The sequence below is a fragment of the Macrotis lagotis genome, chromosome 5 (genome assembly GCF_037893015.1).
Source record: "Macrotis lagotis isolate mMagLag1 chromosome 5, bilby.v1.9.chrom.fasta, whole genome shotgun sequence".
Classification (NCBI taxonomy): Eukaryota; Metazoa; Chordata; class Mammalia; order Peramelemorphia; family Peramelidae; genus Macrotis; species Macrotis lagotis.
Window position 1 is genome coordinate 4517155 of NC_133662.1, and position 25075 is coordinate 4542229.

The 25075-nt window shown below is 45.6% G+C and overlaps 1 protein-coding gene and 1 pseudogene across 1 annotated transcript in view; one reads left to right on the forward strand and one right to left on the reverse strand.

Moving 5' to 3' along the window:
• The first annotated feature begins 6001 nt into the window (after window positions 1-6001).
• GRM4 (glutamate metabotropic receptor 4) overlaps window positions 6002-25075 on the forward strand; it is a 329809-nt gene continuing 310735 nt past the window's right edge. The window contains exon 1 of the mRNA XM_074236529.1: window positions 6002-6048. The gene's annotated coding sequence lies outside the window, so the exon portion shown is untranslated. The remainder of the gene's footprint in view (window positions 6049-25075) is intronic.
• Window positions 19100-19725, reverse strand: LOC141488190 (ubiquitin-ribosomal protein eS31 fusion protein-like; annotated as a pseudogene).

Below are 25075 nucleotides of genomic sequence, written 5' to 3' on the forward strand. Positions count from 1 at the left end.
GACTGCATAGGATAGAGGCTACAGACTGGCTGCAGTATGTGGGACTATGCAGTCCAGCTGAAGCTGGAAGAGACCTTAGAGGTCATGGATTTAAATTGGAACAAACTTGGACATCATTGGATCTCTAAATCTAAAGGTGGAAGGGACTTCAAAGGCCAATCAATCCACACTTCAGAGTTCTAGGCACTATACTAAAGTTCTGAGAATACAGATATAAAAATGAGACCATCCTTGGTTAACTATTTTTCCCATTAGCATTTAAAACCATTCCAATGGACTGTTTTTATACAAATACTTGGGTGAATTCCCAGAAGGGGGCCTCAGTGGTTTTTCTTAGAAATTAAACCTAGGGGGCATAAATGTAAGGCATTCATTCCCTTCAAGAAGTAAAAGAGGCTAAAAATTAAAACAGGTTTACAAAGAGGTTAACTTATTGATTAGATACAGATCCATAAAGGCAATCAGGGCTGCTCTGGCTTTTTAGGACTATATCCCTTGACTGACTATTTCTCCTCCAGGATGTCATGAGAGCAATATTAGGACACCCTAGCCTTCCCAAAGTCCCTTGGGGTTCTGGTTACAATGAGGCACCTTAGATATGGGGGAAAACCATGGGATGAATCCAAGGTGGGAATTCCAATAGGGATTTTATTCTAAAGACTCAGAATTCTTTTCCACTGGAAAAGGGAACATAAAACTAAAGGATGGGGCAAAGGGTAAAATGGGTAAAATGAGGTACTAGGGATCCTGACATTATATTATTGGCTTTGTATATATTTGATATTTATTGTTTTGTTCCCCTCCCCCATTCTCCACCCTCCATGGAATACTAGTTACCTGAGAGTAGGGACAGGTTCCTTTTTTGTCTTTGAATGTTCAATGCCCAGGTCAGAATCTAGTACACAGTCTAGGCTCAAACAATGCTTGCTGAATGAGTTAATTGAATGATTTTTAGCCTTTATTAACCACTAAGTCTGCTAGTCACATCACTAATGCCCAAATAGCCATTAGTTCTGACTTCTGGGCTCAAGGAATCCAGTCTTACTGGGTGATTTATGGGTCTTCTCCACTGGCTGTCATCTCATTTTTGCTGGTCATTCATTCTGAGAAATGTCCTGCCTGGAGCTGGTTATTGTTTAAGCTGGTTTCTCCCTATCATGGCCATTTTTATATGATGTTCTCACCAAGGAGGTTAGAAAAGGGTTCAAAATGGAACCCCATTAAAGATGGGGACTCCCTGGTGGTTGATGTGAGATAGATACTTTTGGCAATTATTTAAAGGTTTCAGAACAAATCCAGACAACCTCAGACAGCTGCTTACTCCTATTTTCAAGCTCTTAGATTTTTTGAAGAAAAACATACCTCTTCTGTTTAGACACTATCATTTTTGGACAAAACAAATGGGACAGCCTGGGAATATTCTATAGGCATATGGTTTGGTCATCAGAAGATTCTGTCATTGGCTGTGTGAGTCTTAATGAGTCACATTATCATTCTGTGCCTCAGTGTCTTCAACTCTAAAATGGCACTCATAATACATTATCTACCTCAAAGTAGGTTATGAGAAAAAATGTAGGCTTAAAGAACCTTGACTTGTGACTTCAGTGGTATAGGATATGCCTGGATAAGGAAGCAATTAAATACCAATTTAGTCAGTCAACAAACGTTGATTAAATTATTGTGCCAATTGCTAGGGATACAGCCAAGCAAAAAAAAGAAAGACAGTCCTGCCCTCAAAGAGTTTATATTCTAGTGGGGGGATGTCAACACATAAAAGGGAAGCTGAAATCAAAGGGGAAAGGAAGTAACTAAAGGGATAGGAAGGAGCTGCAGTCTTAGAGGTCCTTTGGATAGGTTTAGTGACTTACCCAGAGTCACACAGCCAATATGTGTCAGAGATGGGTTAAAGTACAATACTATATAGTAATCCCTGAAAAAATACTTATTGGTTGATTGTTTCATAAAATCAGAAATAGAAATTAAACTCAATCTTCCTGGCATAAGAGACTGCCTCTCTATCAATGAATGCCATGTTTTTCCCTTAAAGACCTCAGAGCATAAAGAAATATGAGTTATTATCACCCCTTTGATACTAGAGGCAAAGTAAAGAAAGAGCAGCTGCCCTGCAGCTGCTTGGAGAATAGAGTAAGGGTCACATGAGTGAGTTAGTAACTCCTTTGGAAGAACAAATATTCAGATGCAGAGGTGTGGAGACAATAACCATGAGACTGGGTAACCCTCTTTTCTGAATTTCTTTAATAGCATCCTTGATTCTTTGATTCATCTAGGAGGAAGTGTAAGGGGTATAGGAGAGAACACTGGCTGAAGAGTCAGAAGACCTTGGATCCTATTCTAAATACTGCCACTAACTCCCTGTGTGACCTTTTGGAAGTTCTTTTTAAAAATAATAATAATGCTAAGTTAACATTTATGTAACACTTATTATGTGCCAAGCACTTTATAATGATTGTTGTTCAGTCATGTTCCATTTGGTCTTATCTTGGCAAAGATATTGGAATGATTTGCCATGTCCTTCTTCAGTTCATTTTACAGATGAGGAAACTGAGGAAAGCGGGGTGAAGTGACTTGCCCAAGGCCACACAGTTAATAAGTGTCTGAGGTCAAATTTGAACTCAGGTCTTCCTGACTACAGACCTGACAACTTAGCTGAGAGCCTCTATATGGGTTGGAGCAATCAGGAAGGCTTCATGAATAAACAGGAAGCTGAACTTGCCCTAGTCCTTGAAGAACATCCTAAACCAGGAAGGAACATCATTCTAGGTTTGCCAACAAATTTAGCAAATTTAGCCAAGAGTGATTGTAAACAAAAAGAACTCCCTACTTAGGTCCTATTCCCTTCAGGGCATAGGTTTAACTCTTGCTGAATGCATTAGCCTCTCCAAAAGTAAAAGTATTTACCAGGGTATGAGTGACCTTGCTTACAGTTTTTAGCAAACTGTAGCCCAGTTTCTTTTCAATTTCCCTCATCTATTCCTTCCTTCCTTCCTTCCTTCCTTCCTTCCTTCCTTCCTTCCTTCCTCCTGCAAATACTTATTCCTCATCATAGGATTATAGGGTAGAAAGGAAGTTTAGAGAGCACCTATTTCAATTTTCTCCTTTTACAGAAGTGATTCTCAAGGAACCTCATAGTTTAGTTGGGGGAAGCAAGGTGATCACATGGGAAGAGATAAATAGTGCAAAAGAATGGTATAATAACAGCTCACATTTCTATAGAAAGTTAAGTTTACAAAACACCAGGATATAGAGTTAGAAAGAGATCATTTAGTTCTACTCCATTTAATATTTTTTTTAGGTTTTTTTTTTTACAAGGCAATGGGGTTAAGTGGCTTGCCCAAGGCCACACGGCTAGGTAATTATTAAGTGTCTGAGCTTGGATTTGAACTCAGGTACTCCTGGCTCCAAGGCTGGTGCCCTATCCATTGCGCCACCTAGTGTCCCTTCATTTAATATTTCAAAGGAGGAATGTCTCTTCTCTAAGGCAATGTCTGACAATGTGGAAGGGAGGAAGAGGAGAAAGAGAGAGAGAGAGAGAGAGAGAGAGAGAGAGAGAGAGAGAGAGAGAGAGAGAGAGAGAGAGAGAGAGAGCCATGATTTGGATTAGTCAGGGAGTAGAGAGATGAACCTTGAAGGATAAGCAGGATTTAGATCAAGAGAAAGGTGCAGAAAGTCTCCCAGGGCAAAGGGAAAGTGGGCATAGAGTTAATCAGACTGTGTTCCTTTTCAAATGACTGGGGAAAAGACAGATTCCCTCTCTGGATCCTCTTCCATGTAGATCCTCCTATGCTGTAACTCTGAGTTTACATTGTGGATATAAGACTCTCAATAGCCAAGCCCTCTGTTGGAAGGACTAAATCATTTCTTGTGCTTCTCTTGTCCACTTGGGGAGCATTCAGAGGGAGGCAAGGGCACAGATGCGGAGGTTGCTTTGCAAACCTCTGCCAACTTACACCGCCACCCCCCCCCTTCCTTTTACTTTCCTGGCACTGAGCTCCATCTCTGGGACAAGGACAGTCACACGTCAAGGCTCTAATTGAAGCCATTTCTGCAGTCAGGGAGGGAGATGCACTTGTAATTCTAAAATGTCTGGGTGGCTTTTTCCCCTCCTGCTACCAACTCCAACTAGGAGGTTCCCCCAGGGGATTTCAACTAAATTTCGTGAAGGCCTTAGTGTGGCACCTTTCCCTGACTCCCTAACCTGTTGAATGGGACAGCTAGGTGGATAGGGTACTGGCCTTTGAGTCCAGAGGATGGGAGTTTGAATTCATCCTCAGACACAACACTAACTAGCTGTGTGACCTTGGGCGGATCACTTAAGCCTGAATGCCTCCTATCTACAGTCGTCCTGATTCCTATCTGGCCACTGGATCCAGATGGCTCTGGAGAAGAAAGTTGTGTGTGTGTGTGTGTGTGTGTGTGTGTGTGTGTGACTTGGCACAACAACTCCCTTACTCAAATCCCCAATTCATGCGCTTGTCGTGGCATCATCTCCCTGATGTTGTGGTCTTCTTTGAGAATGAGTTATTATTAACTTGTTGCATAAATCCTCAGCTTCCATCGCGTGGCTCACCAGTTCCATTCACCTGTTGAGCCTTTGGAGAATGGTGTTTCATTCAGGCAGACCCAGGAAATGTTGGTATACCGTCAGCCAGTTGTAAGAGGCTTCGGTTAGTGTGTGTTTGGTGTGAGCCCGCAGACCATAGGTCCTGCTCTGAGGAGAGGCGGTGCAAAGCGGAGTGGTGTCCACCAGGCCAGCCTAGGGTCAGTGATTCCAGTCTTGACTTGGTCATGTACTGGTTCGGGTTGGGTAGGTCAGGGTCAAAGTGCCGGGGCTTAGAAGAGACCGTTCAACAGAGAGGGGAGCAGAAGTTATTGGGAGGAGCCCCCACAGCCACTCTCTTCATCCGCCGGCTGCCGCGATCTGGGAATGGGGTTGTAGTCAGGCAGTGAATGGGTAGGCCTGGATGGAATATCGGATCCGCTGTGGAGCGCGAACGTGCGTGGGGCCGTGAGCCACGGTGCCACGTGCAGGAGTGTGTGTGCAAGTGGGGGGCGCCGAGGGCTTTCTGGGTGCCCTGTGGGTTTCCCTGAGGGCTGGCGCACAACCAGGCGCACGGCCCCTGCTTTGGCGGGTGTCGGGGAGCGGGGGTAGGGGGTGAGGGACGGGTCCCAGGGGGTGAGGGACGGGTCCCGGAGGCATTAGTGCTGCGAGAGGAGAGGTGGGCCGTGCGGGGGACGGGCCCTGTTAGAGGCCGGGCCCGGGGGTCGCGGGGCTCCCGCCTGCGCCCTGAGCCGGTCACGCCGCCTGGCCTCCGTTTCCCCGTCGGGGTGTGCCCGGCTCCCCCTCCGCCCGAGCGCCGCTGCCGGGAGCGCCCCGGGCCGGGGGCACGAAGCTCGGCCGCGCTGGCACGGCGCCCGGGGAGCCCCCGCCGGTGACCCCACGGGCACGCGGCCGTGGCCCGGGTGGGGGCGGGGCACTCGGGGCCCTGGGCTGCCCCCTCGGAAGGTGCGTGCGGGGGGCGCGCCCGGGGGCGGCGTGTCCGGAGCCTGTCCGCGCCCGTAGCGCGAGCCCGCCGTGTGCGGCCGCGGCTGGCGCCGGCTGAGCGGCCGCAGCGCGCTCCCTCGCTCCCGCCCCCGCCCCGGCTCCCCGCCCCCTCCCTCCCCGCCTCCCTGCCCCTCGCCAGCTCGCTCGCATTCTCCGCCCGCCGGTGCCGCGGCGCTGCCGGCCCCGAAGCTCGGCTCCCGGCGCCGGCTCCCCGCGCTGCTCTCCGGGCCCCGGGCGCCGCGGCGCCCCCACCCGGGCCTCCCTCCCGCGCGCTCCCTCGGCCCCGGGGCAGCCGGATGCCCTGCGCCCGCCCGCGCCGCGGCCCCGCGCCCAGCGGCTGCCGCCCGCTCTGCCCGGCTGCGCCCCGGCCGGCTCGGGGCTGAGCGCCGCCGCCGCCGCCGCCGCCGCGGCTCCGTGCCCGGGACCTCCGCCGCCGGCCGGGCCGCAGGGGCTGAGCCCGGGGCGCTCCTCCCGCTCCAGCCACGGTAAGTTGCGGCCGGAGGGAGCCCGAGCCGGGGCGGGAGCCCGAGCCGCGGCGGGGCGGGAGCCCGAGCCGGGGACGGAGCCCGAGCCGCGGCGGGGCGGGAGCCCGAGCCGGGGACGGAGCCCGAGCCGCGGCGGGAGCCCGAGCCGGGGCGGGAGCCCGAGCCGGGGCGGGAGCCTGAGCCGCGGCGGGGCGGGAGCGGCCTGAGCCGCGGCGGGGCGGGAGCCGAGCCGCGGCGGGGCGGGAGCCCGAGCCGGGGACGGAGCCCGAGCCGGGGACGGGAGCCCGAGCCGCGGCGGGAGCCCGAGCCGCGGCGGGAGCCCCGGGGCCCCGGCCCGCCGGCCACGCGGGGCTCCAGCATGCGGCGGGGCCCCGGACGCGGATGGGGCTGCCCGGCGCGGGCGGACGGGACCCGGGCTCCGGGGGCCGGGCACCTGCCGGCCGAGTCCGGATGGGGGGGTGGCCCCTTGGCCCAGCCGGGCTCCGAGCGGGGTGCGGCGCCGCTGCCGCCCGGCGAGCCCGGCTTTTCCCCGAGGGGCTCCACGACAGTTCCCCCAGCCCGGCGGGGGCTCGCCCGGGGGGGCGGCTGCCCGGCTCCTGGGCGCGGCCCGGGTCGGGCCCTGAGGTGGGCCCGGGGCGTGACAGAGAACGAGGCCCCGCGGGCCGCTCCTCCGTGCGGGCTCTGCGGCCGGCCGGACTCCCGCGCCGCCCCCCGCAGCCCGGCCCCCGCTCCGCGGCGCGCGCCCCGCGCACCCCCGGAGCCTCCTGCAGCCGGCTCGGGCCACGGCAGCGGGGGTCTCCCCAGGAGCCCCTCTGTGGGGCCGCTGGCCGCACTCGCCAGCCCCATCCTCAGCTCCTCCCTCTCCCCCCACAGACCCAGGCCCGGGGGCACACCGCCTCTCCCAGCTTTCCCAGCCTTGCGGGGCTGGACCCTCCGCGAGGCATCTGCTTGCGGGCAGAGGAATTCTCCCTGCTCAGGAAAACTGAGGAGATTTGGTTGATGTGAGTGGGAGGAGGGCTGGAAAGACGGGGGGATTGAGCCTCCCTTCCCTTTCCGTAGTGGGCACGGGCTGAATCCTCCTTCCCCATGGACACACACAGCCTTTGTCACAGAGACTTTCTGGTCCCATTACAGGAGCTTCTTCATCACCAAATCCCCTTTCCCTCACTTTCCCCGGTGACAGCGCCTGTTTTTGGGGAGGAGGGAAGGGGGGGGTAAGAGGACTGTCAGGGAACAGATTTGAAAATTAGAGAGATACTGATCTCTGTCTTTTCAGATGCATCGACTCTCAGACCACACTGTTCCCTGCCATAACGATGTGTATGTGTGTGTGTGTGTGTCCGTGTGTGTGTTTGTGTCCGTGTGTGTGTCCGTGTATGTGTGTGTGTGTCCGTATGTGTGTCCGTGTGTGTGTTTGTGTCCGTGTGTGTGTGTGTGTGTAGGGTACAGTCTTTTCTTCCCTATGGAGTTGGGAGGTGCAGGACTTGGAGGTCATTTTAGGCCGGGTGACCTCAGCTCAGGAATGATGGTGATGATGGTAGACTACTGAATAATAAAGGGGACTGGCTATAGGAAGACAAGCTTCTGAGGAAGGAACCAGGGCCTCTTATTGCCTGCTTGATCTTAGCTCAATGTAGAAAAATCATATTCGTATCATGTTTGTCGACTCTTCATCCTTTCAAAAGTGCATTCATAGCTTGGCCCCCCTTCATCTAACTCAGCTGACTAACATGAGCTATTTTCTGACCCTTACCTTTGTTCCATGATGCTTAGCTTGAGCTAAGACACTGAAGTGGACACAGAACTCCCAGGTACCAACTCCAGATTGTCCAGACGCATAGGACTGCATTTATGGAAAAATAAATACTTAGGATGGTAGGACATGGAAAGTGGAATTTTCCAATATCATAAATATGTACATTGTTTAAGGTATGAGAAAGTCTTCCTGACCACACATTTCCCTATCTCCCCCACTCCTTGTACCTGCCTACTTTGCCTATTATAGTTTTGACCCAGGACAGATCCTATAGGTTAAGATCCCATAATTATATAGAATTTAATATCCAATGAACCTTGGACATCATCTTGTCCAACCATCCCATTTTTACAGGTGAGTACCTTGAGATCTGAACAAGGAGGGAATTCTTAAGATCCCAGTGAATGATTCAACTGGGGCCAGAGGTTGAATTTCCTAGTCCCAGTGCTTTTTCTCTACCAGACACTTCCTTTTGATTGGAGGGTTACCTTCACAGGCTGAGAAAGAGAAATTTATGCCTGAAGGCCTGGATATAATTCAAGGGAAGCAGCCTTAGAGATCTACTCAGAGGCTTGTTATCCCATGGTTAAGAATGGTTTTTTTTTTCTTTGGGTGATAGAATGAGGAGAAAAATGAGATGGTTTGAAATTCAGGCTAGGCCAAATCCATTGGACAGTCAGTCTATATATGGCTAAAGAAAGGTTCTTTCTGATGCAGTATGAGGGTTGTGTGTGTGTGTGTGTGTGTGTGTTGGTCCACAGGACAATTGTGAAGTATGTAAAGCTTATCTTCTGGTCTCCCTCACTTTCCAAAGCTATGGACATGTACAGATGTCCTGCTGTGGTCCTTTTCTTAATCATTTGCTACCTCTTTCAATTTCAGTGTCAGGGAAGCCCCAGATTCCCTCAAACCAGTACTAGTTCCTCTGGTTTTCTTCAAAATTCAGCCAAAGTGCCACCTCCTACACTTAGTTGTCAGTGCCCCCTCCATAGTTTGTGTACTTATTTTTTACTTATCCTTTATTTACTTATCTGTGAGCAAGTTGTGTCTCCTTAGTAAGCTCCTTGAGGGCAGGGACTGTCTGACTCACTTTTTAAAAATATCACCTAGAACTAGCAGAGGTATAGGGCCAGGATTTCTTTTCTCCCAAGACCAAGTCCACCCCCACCCAGGCTTAGAGAGTTAAGTAATCAGTCTCTGCCAAAGGAAAGAGTCGTTAAAATGAGCTTTGAGCTACAAATTACAATAGTATTTGGCACAAACTTGTAGATAGATTGAATTCAAGTGCAGGTTGTATCACTAGCTATGTGATCTTGGATAAGTCACTAGAACACATTTTCCTCTTCTGTAAAAAGATGCTATTAGACCAGATGATCTAATATAGTTGATATGTTATCTATATTTCCTCAGAGCATTTGCTTTAAAAAATGTATTTTTTGTTTTTACATCACCGTCTTTACAAACATATTTCACTCCCCTTAAGAAATTCATTCCCTATGACAAGGAAGATAGAAGAGGGGAAAAAAAATTAGCAAAATTAACCAAAACAAACCTTATCTATCAGTGTATTTGATCAGGCCAAATCTGAACTCAGATCCTTCTGTCTCCAGGGCTGGTGCTTGATCCACTGCCCCACCCAGTTATTCCTTGTATGCAATATTCTGTACTCATAGATCCCCACCTTTGCAAAGAAGAGAAAGAAATTCATTTTTTTCAACTCCAAAAGCAGTCGGCTTAGTGTTGGACTTAATAGTTAAGAAAATCTGAGTTCAGATGTCTTAAGACATTTTGCTAGTTGTGTGACCTTTCTCCAGAAGTTTCTTTTCTATGGCTTGGTCATTATAATTACATAATATTTGGAGTTTTTTCCTTTAGTGGAGGGAGGCGGTTCTTTGTATTCACACTGTTGTAGTAGATACTTGTATTTTCAAAAAGAAGAGGAAAAGGGAGAGATAATACCTAACTCAAATAAAATGAATTCATTGCTATGGTTGGGATTTTATGGCTCAGTGGGGAAATTTGGGGGGGGTCCAAGGAAGGGGCTCCTCCATTTATACTCTGCCACCTTCAGAGTACCCTTAAGGTCTGCTGGGAGGTGGGGACCAGCTGTTCTAGGCCACTCCTTGCTCCGTTCCCCTCCCTTCCCTACCTCCCCTTCTCTAGCCAGCTGTGTAAGCTACTTTGGCTCTGCTAGTGCATGCCTCCAATGAGCCCCCTGGCGGGCAAATTGGGCCTATGGTGTCATTGAGGCAGGAAAAGGCAGGAGAGGCCCACCTGGTGGGGGCCCTTAGCCCACCACTCTCTTCACCTAGAGTACCATCCCCACCTTTTTGCCTTGGCTGCTTTGAACCAGTTGTCATCTTCTCAGTACTCTGAGAGTCACGCAGAGCCGAGGGGGACTGGGGAGGAGGGGATGGGCGGGCGGGCTTCAGGAACCTGCCGAGGCTGGTGCTGGAAGAGAGCTCTGGTGGGCCTCTATAATTATGGCTGATAGATTTGTCCCCTTCCCCCACAGATATGCCAGAAAGCTAGTGCTGGGAACCAACAGCCGCTAATTATAACCCACCCCAGAGACATCTCCTCATCCCTCCCCCTCCCCCCCCCAATCCTATAACCAAACTTTCAAGTGGGCAGCTGTCCCTGGTGGCTCTAGCAGCTGGTTCTGCTGGTTCTTGGCCCAGCTGCTGGGTTTGGGGTGCTCTGTCCTCTGCAGAGTCCTGGCTATCTTTGTAGTCCAGTGAGGGAGGGAGTCATTAGGAGATGACTTGACCCAGTCCGGCAATTTCTCGTTGGAGGTCGACTAGGGAAAGAGACGTCAGTCACCGAGCCCCAGTCCCTGGAAGTGACTTTTTCAGGTTGGGTGATGGGGATTCTGTGGGGACGGGGCGGGGAGCATCCAGGAAGAATAGCTTCTTCAGACTGAAGCCCATGTCCCTGGGAGTGTCTCATGGAAGAGACAAGGGCCTGTTTTCCTGAGCCTGAGTAAGCTGTGCCCCAGTTAGCAGGAGACTATCAAAAATTAATTTGGAGATTTCACTGCCTTTGGCACTTGCAGGAATGCAGGCTGCCTATGCTGCCTCCTGTGTCTCTTCTCTTCTCTTCTTATTTCTCTACCCAATTCAATTCAACAAACATTTACCAAGTGCCCATTGTGTTCCAGATTGTGATGCAAAGACCAAAAACCAAACCAAAAAAACCAAAAAACAAAACAGTCCCTGCCTTCATGGAGCTTCTACTATAAGCTGTCTTTCCTCCCTTTACATCTCTTCCTAGTTTCTTTCCCTCTTCTTTCTCCTTTCCCTCCCCCTCCACTCTTTATCTTTGTCTTTCCTTTTTCACTGTCACTCACATTGTACCTTTTTCTTCCTCTTCTGCTGCTTTGTGATCTCTTTTCCCTGTGATCTCTTTCATCTCTTTTTTCTTCTTCCTACTTTCCTTCTCCCCCTTCCCTTCCTTTCCTTCCTTCCTTCCTCCTCCCTTTCCTTCCTTCTTCCCTCCCTTCCCTCCCTTCTTCCTTCCTCTTCCCCCTCCCTCCCTCCCCTTCCTCCTTCCCTCCCTCCCTCCCTCCCTTCCTCCCTCCTTCCCTCTCTCCCTCTCTCCCTGCCTGCCTACCTGCTATCCTTCCTCTTTTTCCTTTTTGCTCTGTTCCTTTCTTTCTATCTCTCCTTCTCTTCTCCATTGTTCCATCTCTCGGTCTCTTTCCCTCCTCTTCTCTCTCTCTCTCTCTCTCTCTCTCTCTCTCTCTCTCTCTCTCTCTCCCTCCTTCTCCCTCTCCCTCTCCCTCTCTCCCCTACTGCCTCCCCTATACCCTTTTAAATTTTGATTAACAGATTTTGGTGATCGTTGCTCCATTTTCCCAACTACCTTCCCTGTCACCAGTCACTGGTGTCCGAGCTCTGAGGACCTCTGTCTGAGCTCACCTCCACTCCTGACCTTTTTTCCTCTGCTTGAGAAAACCTCCCTGGGAAGGAGTCATGAAAGCTGACCTGCTTTTACAAAAATCCCCCGGGCTCCCTCTGGAGCACACACAGAGACACACACACACACACACACACACACACAGACATGGATACACACACACACACACACACACACACACACACACACACACACCCTCTTCCCTACCCCAGAAGGCAAGCCGGCTCATAGGAATCTTTTTTCTGTTTCTCTAGGCTCCTATGAAAATGAGCACCACAAGGATAGTAAAAACCTCCTCTTAAATCGAGGTTGATGCTTCCCGTCGAGATGCTTTATTATTAACCTGACCGTTTAGTGAGCTCGTGGCAGCACCGAGGCATAAATATGTGCACGCACACGTATATTAAATAAATTGGGAATTGCAGAGTATAATGACATTATCTGGACCCCGTTCAATTAAGGGAGATATTATCTGCTGTAATTGGGAAGTGCCATTGTACGGTGACAGCAGACAGTGTTCCCATCTGAGGCCCCTTCTCCGAGGAGCTCCTTGCTAAGGTTTCTAGTTAAGCCTCAGATGGAGAGAGGGAGGGAAGAAGAGAGGCCACGTCATCATCCCCTTTTGACTTCATGACAGCTGAGCCAACGGGAGGGTTTGCCAGGACTGGGGAGGATCAGTTTTCCCACCCTAGGCCTCTTCTTTCTTCACACTCATTCTCCCCACAGATCCTGTCCTCCTAGCCTTGAGCCAGGCGACCCCCGAATCCAATGAAATGCCCTATGCCCATTTTCTTAGTGGTAGATGCCTGGAGACTCAAATGTCAATACTTAAGCTTTTTTTCTTGTAGGAACTTGTGTCTTAAAGTTATTCCTCTCTCCCTATTGCTTTTCTAAGGACCAACAGCCTTGGGGGAGTGCCAAACTTACTTTCTCCTGAAATAGGCTTTTAAGTCCAGGTTCTGGCTTCCTAGAGGTTTTTGTAGGTGGAGGGAGAAGTAGTTGAGTAAAAGAGACAGAAAAAAGAGAGGGGGGAAGGGGGGGGAGAGAAAGAGAGAGAGAGAGAGAGAGAGGAGACTCAAAAACTCACAATAGCTGCAGCTGCAGACAAAGCACTTGTCCATTTAAGCTTCACACCAGAAAAATTGTCTTCTTGAACAGGCACACGTGTTTATGAATGTTTTCATAGAATTGCATAGTCATAGAACATCAGAGCAGGAATTTACCTGAAAGATAATCCAGCCTCACTCCCTTATTTTTCAAAGGGAATTGAGACTCAGAGAGGAAGTGATTATTAGCCTAGGTCAACAGAGTAGTGGCAAAACTGCTATTAGGATCAAATATTCTAAATTCTAATTCAATGATCTGGTGGGAAAATTGGCTTATATTTTTTGGGAAAGGAGGGTAAGGAGGACCCTGAGAATGGGAAGTGGAAGGTCAGGGCTTAGGAAAGTGAAGAATGATTGCTGGGAATTTACCTAATTTACCAGCATTAGGTTAAGCCATCTTTTCCAAAAGTCCTTTGAGGCCCCAAAGAACCAGGCACAAAAATTTGGCCACATTCCCATTGTTACATTGGGAGAGAAAATCAGGGGAGAAGGAAAGTGGTTGGACTGAACTGGAGAGTTTTGCTTGAGAAAGGAATTTCCCCCATTGGATTTGGTGAGTGACTCTTCAAGGAAGCAAATTTAGGAAATCCTAGAATATTTGTATTTTTCTCTCTCCCCTCCTCCCCCACCCCTCATTCTAATGAATATGTTGTCCAGTGGAAAGAGGTCTTGGTAGAGCTGAGATATCAAACATGTTGATCCATAGACCACATGTGGCCCACAACACTCCATATGTAGCCTGAACAAGATTAAAATGTAATTGGGGAATATTTAACAAAATAAAGATATAATAAAACATAGTTAATATTAATATATTTCCAAGTCATTGAGTGGTTTGCAGGGATCCTTATGGGTTAGTGACCCCTGTATCTATTTGAATTTGACAATTTGAGTGTAGAGAAACTCTAGTGAGACAGAGTGATTAGCAGGGGCAGGAATGAGGGGGAGATATGTCTCTATGGTTGTTTGTGTGTTTGTGTGTTGTTCCCATTTGAAAACATCAATACCCATGTGGATCTTCATATAGACCCCCCCCCCACTATTGGGACCTGGGAAAGACTTTTGTTAACATGTGAGCTCCTTGGTTTTGGGGAAAATTTATTATAAACAATTAGTTGGAATAATCATTTTCTAGTGGTTATTTCTAGTGCCAGCTTTGCCCCAAACTCTCTATGTGACCATAGGTTTTGCCCATCTGGGCTTCAATTTCTTTCTTTCTTTTTGGAGGCAAACAAAGTTAAGTGACATGCCTAGGTTCACATAGCTAGTAAATATTTGAGGTCAAATTTGAACTCAGATCCTCCTGACTCCAGGGCTAGCGCTGTATCCATTGTGCCTAACTACCTCTGGGCCCCAGTTTCTTAATGCTCATTTATCACAGAATATAAATTCTGTGAGGGCAGGGACATTTTTGTATATGTCTTTGTACATACAGTGCCCAGTACTTTGCTTGATATGTAGCAGACAACGGAGGGGGAATAGATCATAGATTTGTGATTTCATTGGAAATAAAACAAGAAATTCCAAGGTGAGGAAACTCAACATATCAATAATGCAGGATGATACCTTCTCTGCACCTTGAAGAATTGCCCTGAATACCAAGAGGTTAAATGACTTGTCTAGTTTCACAGAGCCAGCATGTATCAGTGGTGGGGCTTGAATTCATCAGGTCTTCCTGATTTGGAAGTCAACTCTCCCATGTCATGTTGTCTTCTAGATAACAGCTAATGGGTAATAAAATGCTTGTTAAATTGAGTTATCTATCCAGAAGGGCAGCTCAGTGGATAAAATTCCAGGTCTGAAGTCAGAATTCATCTTTCTGAGTTCAAATCTTTCCTCAGACACTAACTAGCTGTGTAGTCCTGGGCAAGTCACTTCCCTGTTTGCTTCAGTTTCTTTATCAGACCTGAAGAAGGAAATGGCAAAACAGTCCCATGTCTTTGCCAAGAAAACCCTAAATTAGCATCTCAAAGAGTCAAATGTAATTGAACAGCATTTATTCAGAGGGGTTGATAATTCAGGCCTTTCTTAACCTTGCCAGATTAAGGATGATGATGGGTATGAGATCTGAATGATTCCACTTTTCATAGTACTGTATTTGTATAAAGTAAGCATTTAATAAATACTTTTCATTCATTCATTCATTCATTCATTTATTTTTTATTTCAACTGTTACTCAATATTCCCACTGTCCTCCTGCTTTTCAATTGGAAGTCTGTATCTCTAGTTTCAATGTGTGTTTGTGGGGAGGGAATAGGGTGGTTCAGGGTAGCCATGCTGTGACCTTCTCTTTTTGTCTAATGGGAATAGTTTGACTGAATCCCCTTGATCCTAGAAGATGTCAGTTTAGGAGTCCCTGAGTGTCACACAGACAGACATACACCGACAAAGAACCTGAGAGGAGTGAACTACGTGCATTTGCAAATTTCTCTTTCTTTTGTTCTTTCTTCCTTCCTTCCTTTCTCTCTCTCTCTCTCTCTCTCTCTCTCTCTCTCTTTCTTTCTTTCTTTCTTTCTTTCTTTCTGATTTTTGCAAGGCAAATGGGGTTAAGTGGCTTGCCCAAGGTCACACAGCTAGGTAATTATTAAGTGTCTGAGTCTGGATTTGAACTCAAGTCCTCCTGACTCCAGGGCTGGTGCTCTATCCATTGCGCCACCTAGCCACCCCCATTTGCAAATTTCTAAGCATGTTCAGTCTCCCAATTGTGCCTCTTTTCAGGGCCTCCCTTTTTAATCTTTGTGCCTCATATACTCTCCATTTCAACCCACCAATAATTCCCCTCCCCACTCCTGAGAGCCTACTATGGGCTAGACTAAACTCACTAAATTAGAACCTTATGAGCTAGATTGAACTCTTTGATTTTACAGAGGGGGAAACTGTGAGGGGAAATTACATGCCCAAGGTTACTTAGAAAATTAGTGACAGAGGCAAACTGGAACTCTGGTCTTCTGATATGCCAGCATCAGGAAGACCTGAGTTCAAATGTGACCTCAGGCAGTTATTGACTGTGTGACCCTGGGCAAAGTCACTTAACCTCTGGTTTCCTCAGTTTCCTCCACTGTAAAATAGGGATGATAGGATGATAGCATCTAACACTCAGGTCTGTTGTGAGGATCAAATGAGATTACACATATAAAGTACCACAGCAAGAGTAGACCCTTAATAAATGTTTATTTCCTACTTTATCTGGTGGTCCTTCCACTAAAGCATGTTGTCTGTTGTTGAGGGGATTACAAAAAAGTTTAGATTTTGTCCCTGCCCTCAGGCAGTTCATATTTAATTGGGGAGAGATGTGTGTGTATGTGTGTGTGTGTGTATATGTATGTACATACATTTATATGGATGTATATGTATACATATAAGGCAGCTAGGTGCTATAGTACATAGAGTGCTGGCCCCGGAGTCAGGAGAACCAAAGTTCAAATCTAGTCTTACAAACTGTGTGACCTTTAACCCTGTTTGCCTCAGTTTTCTAATCTGTAAAATGGGCAGGAGAAGGAAATGGCAAACTACTCCTGGATCTTTGCCAAGAATGCTCCAAATGGGGTCATGGAGATGAGGACTCGACTGAAATAATTTAGGAATAACAAATATATACATATTATATATAGAGAGCTATAGATACACACACATACACAGTCAAACCAGAATAGTGCATCTACACACATATGTATACACACAGAAAATTAAACAATCAAAAAACACATTTAGTATGTATCTACTGTATTCCGGCACCATTAGGCTCTTGGGATACAAAGACAGCCTCAAGAAGGTTATATTTCAGGATGGAGGCAGGGGAGATGGCATTAGCATCAAGCAAAGAGATCTCTAAAAACAGTAAACAGTAGTAATTACTTTTTTTGGGGGGGTGAAGATAATTGGAATTAAGCCCAGGGTCACATAGTGAGCAAAAATGTCTGAGGAAAAATTTGAACTCAGGCCTTCTCAACTCCAAAACCGTCACTCCATCTCCTTCACCACTTAGCTGCTTCAAAAATTACTAAGGAGGGAGTGATTATGATGAACTACAGAAACAAAACTAGGACTTTTTTTTCACATATGGCAATACATTTAATAAGGTTAGGGGATAACAGAGGATCCCAGAGGATATCTGACCAAAAATGAAGTGATATGAATTAATGAATGGTTTGCCCCTGTAGGGTGTAGACCTGGGATAGAGCACTTGGGATTGAAGTTCCAGTCATCCAGTCAGCACAGAGAGATTTGGTGGTCACTCTCCAGAGGAACACAACAAACACCCAGGATCAAGGTCCTGCTCACCCCACCCTAATCACAATTCTGGTGAGATCCAGGGGGCATGCAAGGCTTAATAAAGGAAGGGGGACTTGAGCTGAGGCTTGAAGATCTGGGAAGATTGGAATAGGCAGAGCCATTTCAATTTGGAGGATTGGTATTAGGGAGCTGACAAAGTGATCCCCACTCCTTTAATTCCCAGCATTACTTAAGTTAAAAAAACCCCATTCATTCATTCAGGTTCCCACTCTGAGCACAGCTCAATGCTAAGTGCCTCTGAGTAAGGTCTTATCTTGACAGGAGATAGGAACGAATGGACTGGGAGACTGGGGTTAGAGATAACAAAACCTGTTTTGGCTCAGGAAGCCTCAGGTCAGGGTCTGTCTTCTGGAGGCACACAGGTCAGGGCTGATGTGGATGTTATAGGCAGCATCCCTCACCATCTGATTTTCTGGCCTACTTTCAGAACAATCTATTCCCTAATCTCTTCTGTCTGGAGAGAGAGAGATATAGATAGATAGATAAGAGAGAGAGAGAGAGAGAGAGAGAGAGAGAGAGAGAGAGATTTGGGGGAAGGAGGGAGTGAAATGATAATGGGCGAGTAGTGTATAAAATTCACCCAGTATGAATAGGAGACTCGGAATCATAGCTATTTATGGAGATACCTTTATTTCAAACACTCTTATAGAAAGTTAGAAAGTCTCCCTCTTGAAATTCTACCTTTAAAGTTATTTTTTAGGGTTAAGGCATATTATCTCTAGAAGACCTCTTTTAAGATGAAAATGTATTACTAGATGTTGGGGGAACCCCATTTATCCTTTGGCATTCATTGTCACATCATTGGGTTTGTTTAATAATGAGCAAAGGGGGCAGCTAAGGTGGCAGGAGTACCTGAGTTCAAATCCGGCCTCAGACACTTAGTAATTACCTAGCTGTGTGGCCTTGGGCAACCCACTGAAACCCATTGCCTTGCAAAAACAACAACAACAAAAAAAACTAATAATGAGCATAATTCTTCTTAACTGGTTTGGTCTTTAGTGGGGAGTGAGTTCAGGGATTTGAGGGAGTTATCTGACTAGGGATCACATATTGGGGGTGGGGAGATGCTTTAGTAGGGTTGTATAGTGGGGATCAGACAAAGGGCATAGGCTGCTTGTGGTGATGAAGAGCTGGGGTTGGAGGAAGATAGGAATAGGAGCAAAGACAAGTTTCACCTGCTTTTCAGTTTTGTGTCACCTTCTAAGTAATTTCTTAGAGAGACCAACAAAATCTTTTCCTGGGGATTCTCAGGGAGGATCTCTGTTATCATCCCCCACTCTACTTATTAATTTGCTTACATTAGATTTCAGGTAATGCCCACTCCTTTGCCCTTTCCTGGATTCCATAGCTTCTTCCTAACTTTCAGATCTCCTCTACTCTCTCTCTAAGAACAAATCCTTCTCAGGGAAGGATGTGATTTATTATTGGTGTTATTGGTCAATTGTTTTTCATTTGTATCTAACTCTTTACAACCCCATTTGAAGTTTATTTGGCAGATATTGGAGTGCCTTGTCATTTCCTTCTCCAGCTCATTTTAAAAATGGGAAACTGAGGCAAAGAGGTAAAGTGACTTGCCTAGGGTCACACAACTAGTGAGTATCTGAGGTCAGATTTAAACTCAATAAGAGTCCTTTTGACCCCAGGACCAGCACTTACATTATCTAGCTTGCCTAAGGATATGATAGATAAGCTAAGGCCTTGAGGATCTTTTCTTAGAGCTGTTAGAGTCCAAACCTCTTATCTCACTCTTTAAAGCAAGGCCTTTAGGACAGGTAGGAGGGAGGAACCTGTGTCTCTGGAATTGTATGCACTTTGTCATTTAAAGGGAAAACTATCTGTGACTCAAATGATGGATATGGACTAGGGATAGAGGTGATATTTTTCAGGGTTGGGGGGGAAAGAGAGTCCTTAAGTTTTTTCCCTTTGTTCTTTTTGAACTTTGATTCTATTTTTCTTTTTTTTTTAATAGTTCAATTCTTTATTAACACATATACATTTATTTGTCTTCTGGCTTGTTGAAGCAGTAGGTTAGACAACACTTGCCACAATAATGCCTGTCAAAATGGCTAGCCATAAAGACTCCAGCACCACATTCATCAGAAGGGCATTCCTCTCGAAGGCCTCTAATCTTGCCATTCTCATCAACCTTATAGTACTTCAGAACAGCAAGTTTAACCTTCTTTCTCTTATGTTTGTTCTTTTTGGGAGTGGTGTAAGACTTCTTCTTTCTCTTCTTGGCACCACCCGAAGCCTCAGAACAAGATGAAGGGTAGACTCCTTCTGAATGTTGTAGTCAGACAAAGTCCGTCCATCTTCCAATTGTTTGCCAGCAAAAATCAATCTTTGTTGATCAGGGGGAATACCTTCCTTATCTTGTATCTTGGACTTGACATTTTTGATGGTATCAGAGGGTTCGACCTCGAGAGAACAGAGGTACAGGGCTGGTGAGGGGCGGCGGGGGGGGGGGGGGGGGCGTGGTGGGGCGATTCTATTTTTCAATTAACAAACATTTATTTTCTTTCCTTTCCTTGTGGGGGGGGGGGACCAAAATCCTTGTAACAAATATGCATGGTCAGGCAAAACTAAATTCCTGTTACTAGCCATGCTCAAAAATGTATGACTTATTTCAACAACTTGAGCCTATTATCTCTTTTTTAGGACATGTCCATCATTCCTGATGAGAACCTGTAAAAAATTCATCTGTAATCTACTAGGTTCCCAATTTTGAGTGAAGTGCTAGAGGCTAAGGGATGCTGGAGACTGGGGGGACACTGAAGGCTGGGGGATGCTGGAGACAGGGGGATCCTGGAGGTTGAGGGTCACTGGGGGTAGGGTATGTTTGGAGATAGTTGTTGTTTATCCTTCATTTTTGAAGAAGATCATGACATCAGGAAGGTGATGCCATGACTTGCAAGTGAAGCGAATTCAAGTGAGGGAGGGCTATGCAAAGTTACCAGCCTCACTCTCTTCTCAGGAGCCATCTGAGTCCAGTGGCAAGATAATAGATAAGGACAATTGGAGATGGTTCTGGATACAGTGGCCTTTTTAAGTTAAGGTCTTTCCCAGGTTTCTGTTTGATTGAGGCAATATTTATTCTGTAATTAAGAGTAGGTAAGAAATGAGACAAAAAATGTCTTCTTTTAACTAGTCAAAAGGACCTTTAGGGTTTCTGGCCAAAGCAGAAATAATTGCTGTTTGGAGAAGTAAAAGATCTGATCTTTGCCTTCAAGAAACTTTCAGGGTAGTTGGGGAGATAGGACTAAATCTTTTTAAAACAATTTGAGAATATTGGAAGACAGTAGGTCTGTATATCAGTTAAGGGACCTGGTTACACTGGCTTATTCATTAAAACCTTTGCCCTATTCCTTGACTTCAGATACCCAGTAAAATGGCAGATGGGGAAAGGGGGAAGGTGGGCAAAGGGGATCAAATGACTTTCCCATGTGTATCAGAGAGTGGCACAATTCACTCTTCACTGCCAGTCCCTCTCCTGCTCCTTTGTTTTATTTTTACTCTTTCATCTCCCCAGTCTAATGAAATCTTTGAGTTGGAATGTATTATGGAATTCTAGATATAGCCTTTATTTGTTTGTTTGTTTTTTTTGCAAGGCAATGGAATTAAGTGGCTTGCCCAAGGCCACACAGCTAGGTAATTATGAAGTGTCTGAGGCCAGATTTGAACTCAGTTATTCCTGACTCCAGGGCCTGTGCTTTATCCATTGTGCTACCTAGCTGCTCCTAGCCTTTATTTGGAGATCATCCAGATGAAGGGTTTTTCAGTCCACAGGGTCAATAGAGTTCTGGGGGCCAGTGAACTTGGAAGGGAAAAATAGATGATTATTTTTGTTAATATTACTAATGTTAATTTTCCTATGTATTTTAGAAACATCATTCTGAAACAAAGTCCCATAGGCTTCATTAGACTGTAAAGGGATCCATGAGTTTAAAAAGGTTAAGAACCTCTAATCTAGACTAATCTCTCAGGAGGGAATCCTTCTATGTATCTGTTGGTTGACTTGAATACTCCCAGTAATGGATAATTCACAATTGAACAGAGAAGTCCATTCCATGTTTGGATAGTTCTAATTGTTCGAATTATATAGAACTGAAATTTGTCTCTTCATAATTTATACCTATCTCTAGAATATAGGCAGCCTCTGATTTGTGCAAATTGCATAAAGTAACCCAGGAAGGTGCTCTAATGACCATAGAAATTCTTATTTTCCTGATATTCTTTTTTTTTTTTTTTGGCAAGGCAGTGGGGTTGTATTCCTGATATTCTTTTGCCTGAGATTCTCCTTCCCTGCCTACACTGTCCCTATACCTTTCCTGTTTTTTAGCTCCTCAAAAGACTGGTATAGTAATTGGGACAGTTTCTGTTTTTGTTTGGAGGACTGAAAATATTGAAGGAAGGGAAGAAGGAAGAAAAGTGTATTGCCCATTATGTTGTTAACTCCTATCTCTTCACTTTTCCTCTCTTTACTCCAGAACCCCCAGCCCCCAACCAAGGTCATTAGAGCCTGGTTTTCTTCTGAAATACTTTAAATCTACCTCAATTCCTTCTTTACAAGAACTTGCTATCAACTTCTAGGTGAAGTTTTTGTTTTTCCCACTTGTTTAAGGGAAAGTCATGTCTGGTCAATAGCATTTATTTCTTGCATACTATATGCCAGACCCTGTGTTAAATCCTAGAAAAGAAAATAAGATACTGTGTGTGTTCCTTGCTTTTCCCTCATAAAATCCATCAAAAATGCTTTGGGGACAAGTAGAAGAGAAATGAGGCTTGTTCTGTTCTGAAACAGGTGAGGGTAATCAATTCCATGCAGCATGTCCCCAGCTCACTGCAGCGTACTCCTCCGTATAGTATACAATGCTATATGAATAACTTATATTTTACAATACCTGAAGAACTCCACTTAGCAACGGTTCTGTAAGGTAGACGGTGTAAGTTTCTATCTCCATTTTATAGATGATTGTGAACAAAAATTGAGCTTTAGAGGCCACTATCAGAAAGGTCTGAACTTGTTACTCTCCTACTTTAGTAAACTACATGGGCTCCCAATATCTTCTAGGGCAAAATATCAGCTACTCTGCTTTTAAAGTCCTTTATAATCTGTCTGCAACCTACATTCCAACTTTAGATTATCCTATTTTCAGACTTTGTTGTCCTTTTTGCTGTTCCTCAAACAGAACTACATCTCCAAGCCTTTGTGCTAACTGTCTGACTGTCCTCCAGACCTTGAATCTATTTACATCTCATCTCTTTGTCTTTCCCCAGACTACATATTCTAAGAACTGCTGTCCTAGAGCATGGGCTCCAGGCATAGGTTTCTAGCCAACCTCATGCTGCATATTTTTCCAAGTAACAGGGTACTGGTTCCCTCTGGCAGGAGAAGCTGACCCATCAAACTGGGGTCAGGAGGGGCAGTGACAGCTGGGGCATGACAACAGTATTGGAGCCAGAATGGGGGGTAGTAGATCCTGGGCCTGTATAGGTGACACCTTTTAAGAGGAGCCAGTGACAGCCTGGAGCATGCCCAGAGATGAGCACTGAAGATGGGAATGGGTCTGGAAAACTCTACATGGGAAGATTGACAGAAGGAAATGGGAATGATTAAATAATTAGCCTGGAGAAGAGAAGACTCAGGGGGACTGTGATAAGTTGTCTTTAAATGGTAGGAGGGCTGTCATGTGGAAGGGAGATTGGCCATAACAAGCAGACTCTGAGGTCTCTTCCAGATCCCTGGATTCCGCAAGCTTCACTTAGAACAAAGAGTGTTCCAAAAGTCTGTCAGCAGATCTGTTGTCTGAAACTCCGAGACTGCTGGAGACAACTCCTGTGTTCTATAGCTCTCCAGGCTTTACAAGTTCTTTCCTCACAGTCACCCTGTCCTTTCTCGACACTACATGAGATTTTTCTCTCTTAAAAAACAGAATCAGAACCCTGTATTATTGTCATGACCCAGAAGAGAGAGGAGAGCAAATTGGACTTTTCTCTCTTCTTTGCAGAAATGTAGGATGATGGGTAGGGAACCTTGGACCTCCTCAGACTAACATCTGAGTTCATGTGTTGGTTATTTTTGCTGAATTACTTTTCCCCCCTTTCCCTTTTTTATTTTTTGTTACAAGTCTACATGTCTGTGGATAGAGAAGGGGGAATGATGTTTTGGAAAGGAAATGAAAGTGACATAAAATCCAAAAGAGAGCAATATGTTTCTAAAAATATGATCAGAAATAGGAGGTGGATCCCAAAACAACACACAGAAGCCAACTTGCTGCACAATAATATGACTTAGAAGCCAGGCATAGGGTCAGAAGCTCTGGGTTTGAATCCAAGCTCAAAAATGAAATAGACCCTGCCTTCATGTAATTCAAACGTGCTGGTTGTGTGACATTTTACCATTATGGGGCTCAATTTCCTCATCTGTAAAATTAGGTTACTAATTCTGATTACCAGCTATCTTTTGAGGTTGCCATGGGAGAACATTTTATAAAGCTTTGAAACATTATGGAAATGTAAGTTATTGTTGCTACATAACTGAAGATAGTCAGTGCCAGGTTTAGCTTAGCAACATACAATGTTAAGTACCTGGAAGAAGAAAAAGGAGTGGGTGGCTAGGTGGCGCAGTGGATGGAGCACTGGCCCTGGAGTCAGGAGTACCTGGGTTCAAATCCGGTCTCAGACACTTAATAATTACCTAGCTGTGTGGCCTTGGGCAAGCCACTTAACTCCATTTGCCTTGCAAAAACCTAAAAAAGAGAGAGAGAGAGAGAGAGAGAGAGAGAGAGAGAGAGAGAGAGAGAGAGAAAGGGGTGACCTGTAGTTCTCTCTGCACAGGATCAATTTAGTGTCCTGATTTTATACCCTTTAAAAAATTAATTAAAAATTTTTTTTGTTGCTGTTCACAATCATTTCCCACTCTTTATGAGGTTTTCTTGGCAGATACTGGAGTAGTTTACCTTTTTTCATTCCAGTTCATTTTAAAGATGAGGAAACTGAGGCAGAGTGAAGTGACCTTGCCTAGGGTCACACAACCAGCGTCTGAGGTCACATTTGAACTCAGGTCTTCCTGACTCTAGACCTGGTGCTCCATTTACTGGACCACCTAATTACTTTTTTAAAAAAATTGAGAAACATTTCTATTTTCTTTCCACCTCTCCTATCCATGAAAAATAACTAAAGAAATAAAAATAAAAACCCTTAGGACACATATGCATAGTCAAGCAAAAGAGATTCCCATATTGGTCATGTGAAAAGCTGTGTCTTTCATTCCTATTACTATCAGGAAGTAGACAATATACATATATATATATATATATATATATATATATATATATATATATATATATTGGCAATATTCTTTATCATTGCTCTTATGAAATCATTTGGTCATTTTGCTGAGCAAAATTCTTAAGTCTTTCAAAATTGTTCATCTTTACAGTGTTAAGAGTATAAATTTTCCAACTAGTTCTGTTTTTTTCTACTAGTTCTTATAGTTTCCCCAGGTTTCTCTGAGATTGGAGCCCTCATCATTTCTGCTTGGTTTTTCTATTCTCTAAACTCCCATGGGCTCTTATCCTCTATAACTTAGATTTTTCAATCTCCTCTCTCCACCTTCTGAACCTTGCTTCAGACTTCTTTCCCTCAGACCCTGTCCTACACTAGGCTTCACCCCTAAGATCCTACTCCTCATTGTTCTCATTTATCTTTTGTTCTGCTATCCTTCTGGACTCTCTGCTTTGGATTGAAGTAGCTTTACAAATGTTTTAGAGCTGTAGGAATTCCTGTCTCCACTGTCTGGGAGGGAAGGAGGGAAAATTCTTTAATTTAATGTGGAAGTAGTATTCTGGGCCAGAACTCTGAACCGATTTTCTTATAAAGGCAATGTTAGATATGGTGATTGAGTACTATTCAGGGAAGGAGAGTAACATCAGAAAGAAGAGATCTGTGTTCT